At 61.4% G+C, this 5517-nt stretch overlaps 1 pseudogene; it reads right to left on the bottom strand.

Annotated features, from left to right (window-relative positions):
- Positions 1 to 5126: 5126 nt before the first annotated feature.
- LOC149300654 (18S ribosomal RNA) overlaps positions 5127 to 5517 on the bottom strand; it is a pseudogene marked incomplete at both ends in the record, with an annotated part of 613 nt that continues 222 nt past the window's right edge.

Raw genomic sequence — 5517 nt, 5'->3', positions numbered from 1 at the left:
AATGATCTTAGCAGACTCCTTCCTTTTGCAACTAAGAAAAGGATCGGGTGAGTGGTAAGCCCCATGATCCCTTTCCCTGAGCAAGGAGGCATACCTGTCATACTGGAACGTCCTCATCATGGATTTGACCCTAGAGATGTCCCCGGGATCACCTCGTTGCGACACCAGACAGTCTAACTTGCACAGGAGCCCGAGATAAGTCCTGTACTTTGAGGACTGGATGTTCTGAGAAAGAGAGCGAAATAAGGCACGGGTTCTTACCTTCACCATCTCCCACCACTCAGACTTCGTCGTGCAGAATTCCGCAACGGTGACCTGGTCATGAAAGAAGTTCTCGAAAGCCTGCTGAACCCAGCCTTCTGTCAAGATGTCAGAATTAAGTCGCCAAATCCCTTTACCTCTTAGCGGAGCCTGCGAGACATTTAACAGACAGGTAAGAATAAAGTGATCGGAGAACTCCACCGGTTTAAGCACAAGTGCCGTCACCGGAAGAGACTCCTTAACATAAATCCTATCTATCCTACTCTGGCAGTTACCTCGCTGATATGTGTAACCTGTGAGGTCTGGGTTGTGCTTAATATGCACATCTACCAAGCCTGCCTGCCTGACTATTCTAGTAAGGGCCAAAGCGTCGTATCCCGGTTTGTCTTTGCCACCTTTCCTGTCTTTGGTCCTAGTAACGGTATTAAAATCACCAGCAAAGACAATATGCCGGGACGTGTAGAGGAAAGGCTCTATCTCGTTAAACAGACGCTTCCTCTCCCACTTGGTCTGGGGGGCATAGATATTAATCAGACGGAGAGGCTGCCTGCCTACCGACACATCAAGAACTACGCACCTACCCTTCGTTATCTCAATCACCCTATTGAACGTTATGTCCACACCCTGGAACAGGATGGCAACTCCCCCGTAGCCCTCCGTGGCTAGTGAAAAAAAGGAGTGCCCCCATCTCCAGTCGCGTTTAGCTGCATGCAGGGCCCCCAGGGAGTCCAGGCGGGTTTCCTGGACAAAGATTATATGGTAGTTCTCCCTGTGCCAGTTATCATAGGCTATAAATCGGGCCCTGCACGTCTTAATACTAGCCACGTTATGAGTGGCTAAGGATAGTATGGGGAGAGTCGCCATCAAGGGTGATGAGAATGAGGAGACTTTCCCTTTTTCCGTACGTTCTCACCGTCCGAGTCTGAGGGGTACCTTTTCGCGGAGAGCCCCGCGGGCAAGGCGTCCTCCTCCGGAATCGGCACCTCTACCAACTCGCTATCCTCCACCTCTGCCAGGTGTCCTCGAGCTTCCGCGGCCCTTCCACCCTCCCCCGCCACTGTCGCCACTACCGCCGCCGCCTCTGCCGCCTCCTCGACCTCCATGCGGGTACCCCAGTCCATCAGGGCACTAAACCTGTTCTGGACTGGTATGTCCCCGCACGTCTTGCCGATAGCGGTTTCAGCGACGGCCGCCGCCGCTGATGATTTTGCGGCAGCGACAACGATGGATTTGGGTTTCGGGGCCCCGGAGCTCCCCCGTCCCGAAGGGACTTTCTCCCCCTCTAGTGTGGAGGGTGGATCCCCCCGGGAAGGGGTCTTAGCAGAGGCGGAGGATCTTACCGGACCTCTCCGAGCTGCCTCCTGAGTTGGGGTCTCCTTCCTCGGACCGACAGTCGTCCACCCCGACTCATCCCGCGTGGTTGCGGCTCGGGGTCCTGACGCCGATCGTGTGGTGATGCCTGTGGAAGGAGTACAGACAGAAATGGGGTGAGACATTCGTTGTTTTGGACGGACAGGCAACGGGTCAATGATGTTACTTACGGGGTCGGTGCCGGAGGAGGTACCTGGGGCGTCGGGTAGAGCCTTGTCCCGAGCGCCCCCCACAACTGGCCGCGGGTCTTCCTCTGCGAATTCGCCCTCTCCTTCCCAGATACTGTCCAAGTTGTGCTGGGCTTCAGGACACGCTCTGTAGGAATGACCCAACACCCCGCACAGGTTGCAACGGATGGTAGTGCACTCCTGCTTGGAGTGTCCTACAACACCGCATAGGGTGCACTTGGTGACATCACACCCTATGCTGAAATGCCGGGGCGAGCCACACTTGTGGCACACCCGGGGCTGACCGGGATAGAAGCACGATACCCGGTCAGTCCCGATGAAGAAGGAGTTGGGCATGTGCTGTAGGAGACCCCGTACCTCCTTCAGACGGATGTTGACCGTCCAGCCGCCGTTCCAGATCCCGTCCTCACAGAGAGTCTTGACCGGGGTGGTCAAGACCTCCCCGTATCTGCGGGCCCACACCAGTATGTCCGCGACGGGTATGGACTCATTCCGCACCAGGAAGTTCACCTTGCGGACCTCCTGGCGCGATATGGCCTGGACATTGAACCGGGCCCATAGGCTGTCGCCGGACTTTGGCACCCCCTCCCAAAGGGTCCAGAACCTCTCCAGACCCCTCGGGGACATGAAACTGATGTCATACTCAGGGGTGCCGCTAACGTGGATGATGGCGAAAAAGTCCGCGACCGCAAAGCCCAGGTCCTTCAGGGCCCCTACCACCCGCTTCCTATCGGGCACGGATCCCTCCGCTACGTGCAGCAGGCGGACCACGTTCCTTCTCCGCATGGGTTGCCCCGCTGGGAGTCCCGTAGCCCGCCTGCCTGGTGGTGGCACCTGAACCTTCGGGGGACCCGCCGCCCAGGCGTTAGCGGTTGCGGGTGTCGCACCTGGGGCCACCGTTGGAGTGGGCACTATGGGCACTGTGGACCCCCCCGTGGCCCCGCTACCATGCCCGCCCGTGGACCCACCGGCGGGTACCGCGGCCACCGAAGCGACCCCCTGTGTCACGGCGGGGGAAGGTGTCACCCCGGTGGGAATCCCCCCTTCGGCCGGAGCAGGAGCCCTGACCGCAGCGGCCGCCACCCCCACCTCTTTCGAAGCAGGGGCAACCACCCCCGCAGCCCGGGCCACCGCCGACCTCCCGGGGTTCTGCCCCCCAGGGTCCTTCCCCACCCTGACCGTAGGGGCCATCGCGGGTGGTCCCGCGGTCCCCTGGCATACAGTGTGTGTGTTGTGCACCGTGACTTTAAAATTACCGGGGGGCGTGGCCTGTGCCGCGGCGGGGGCGGAGCCAGCAACCGGCATCACGGCTGCGGGAGCCCCGGGGGTCACCGGCACCGCTGCCGGAGTGACCCCGGCGGGGACCGCAGCCGCACCCGGCACTGCCTCCATCGAAACCGCGGCGCCCGGCAAAACTCCGGACAGATTATCATCTGTCCGGGGTAGTTTGGACAGGGAGCGGGCCACCCGGGTAGCGGCGGCCCCGCTCACAACAACAGCCGCCTCTGGCTGCCCTCCAGGCGAGTCCTCCGCCCGGAGTAGTGGGGACAGAGGGCGGGCCGCCCAGGTAGCGGCAGCCCCACTCGCAACGGCAGCTTCTTTTAGCTGCACTCCGGGCGATTCCTCCGCCCGGAGTAGTCTGGACAGGGGGAGGGCAGCCCGGTTAGCGGCGGCCCCGTACACGGAGGACGGCACCTCCGGGGACACCGAAGCCGCAGGAGCAGCCGGGACAACTAGGTCCACCACCACAGGGTGGATGGGACCAATTACAACGGGGGGAGCGGCCACAGAACCGCCGATCCCTCTGGAGGGACAAGGAGGCGGGCACGCCGCCGGGAGCGCCGGCACGGATCCCGCGGCAGCAGCAGCCGCCCCGGCGGCCGCCGAAGCGGTCGCCGGTGCCGCAGCCGGCCGCGGGGGTGACAAAACCCGCGCCCCGACGGGGGCCACGGAAGACGGACGGACACAGACAGGGGAACGTGAACGTACTACAGAGGGAACACACACTGGGGGTGGGGGGACAACAGGGGACATGACAACAACAGGGGACATACCGACAGGTACATCGGGGAAGGTACTCACACAAGGTCCCCGGGGCTCACCGGCCAAACGCAGACCGGCGGGGATAGTGTCCCTGGCCCTCCGACGGGAAGGGCCCGCTCTCGGATCCTCGGCAGCAGCGTCGGGGACCCGGGCCGGGAGGGATGGGAACTCCTCCTCGGACATGATGGGGGGGGTATCCCCGACGCTCTCCTCCCCGGACGATTGGATAGCGGGCCTGCTCCTGGTGGTCTTCTTTTTCCGCCTCCGTGGCGCAGCTTGGATCTTAATGTCCTCCTCCTCGTCCAATTCCTCCATTGAAAAAATCAGCGGCCTTCGTATAGCGGACCTCTCCTGGGTCCCGTCGTACTGTGGTGGTGGCGGTGGCGGTGGTGATGTAGGCGCCACCGGTTCCGGGTCCTCCGGGGTCGGTGGTACCCCCGACTCCTCCACCTCCTGCTCCCGCAGCTTCTCCTGCAGGAACCGCACGCGGTCACGGTTCTGGGCTGTGCGTCTCGCCAACTCCGCTTCTTTCTCCTTCAGGGAGACGATCCGCTCCCGTATGGGGCCGCGATGACGACTCCCCACCCTGTTGCTCTGCTGCCGGAGCTCTTTCAGCTGTCCGGCAACCTCCTCCTTCTCCTCCCCCAGGGAACGCAACTCTTGTTGGAGGTTAGCCAGGGCCTGCCTGAGGGGTTCCCCGTCTGACTCCGCAGGTACTGGGAGCCCCACCTTAGCCTTTTGGGCATAGGAAGGGCCCTGTTCCACCGCCTCCTCATCTTCAGGGTTCGTATTCACACTCGCCTCGGCGGTCTCCAAGGCCCTGGCCCCGGCGTCCCTGAGGGCGAGGGCCCGTAGATGGAGGGCCCCCAGCAACAGGAGGGAAGTCTGGTCGACCCTCAGATGGTGGGGCAGACCGACTCCCTTCTTGAGCATGGCTATTTTGGCGCTCAAGGCCGTGGTGTATGCCTCGAGCGCCTCCATGTTCCGACGCACAGCCCTGCATACGGTTCCTGCAGTCTCCCGTGATGGGAGTAGGATGCCGTCCTCCGTGTAGACCAGTTTCTCCGAGATTATGGCAATGCGGCCCCTCCACTCCTCAATGAGGGTGGAGGCCATGATGGGACCCCGGGGAGGCAGTTACCTTCCCCGGGGTAGCAAACGTCCAGCACCGAAAGTAATAAAAAAGAAACCAAGTTCCACCAGCAACACAAAAACACCTCCTCTCCCCTCGCCTCCCAACTCCACAGTGAGCAGCCGACGCCCAGCCCTGATTGGAGCTGGAATTACCGCGGCTGCTGGCACCAGACTTGCCCTCCAATAGATCCTCGTTAAAGGATTTAAAGTGTACTCATTCCAATTACAGGGCCTCGAAAGAGTCCTGTATTGTTATTTTTCGTCACTACCTCCCCGAGTCGGGAGTGGGTAATTTGCGCGCCTGCTGCCTTCCTTGGATGTGGTAGCCGTTTCTCAGGCTCCCTCTCCGGAATCGAACCCTGATTCCCCGTTACCCGTGGTCACCATGGTAGGCACAGAAAGTACCATCGAAAGTTGATAGGGCAGACATCCGAATGTATCGTCGCCGTCACGGGGACGTGCGATCGGCCCGAGGTTATCTAGAGTCACCAAAGCGGCCGGCGGGGGCGAGCCCGCCGGA

The sequence above is a fragment of the Sceloporus occidentalis genome, unplaced genomic scaffold (assembly GCF_023333645.1).
Source record: "Sceloporus occidentalis isolate IW3139 unplaced genomic scaffold, rSceOcc1.0.p SCAF_23, whole genome shotgun sequence".
Classification (NCBI taxonomy): domain Eukaryota; kingdom Metazoa; phylum Chordata; class Lepidosauria; order Squamata; family Phrynosomatidae; genus Sceloporus; species Sceloporus occidentalis.
The sequence above is the reverse complement of the archived record's forward strand: the minus strand, read 5'-3'. Positions and strand labels throughout refer to the sequence as shown.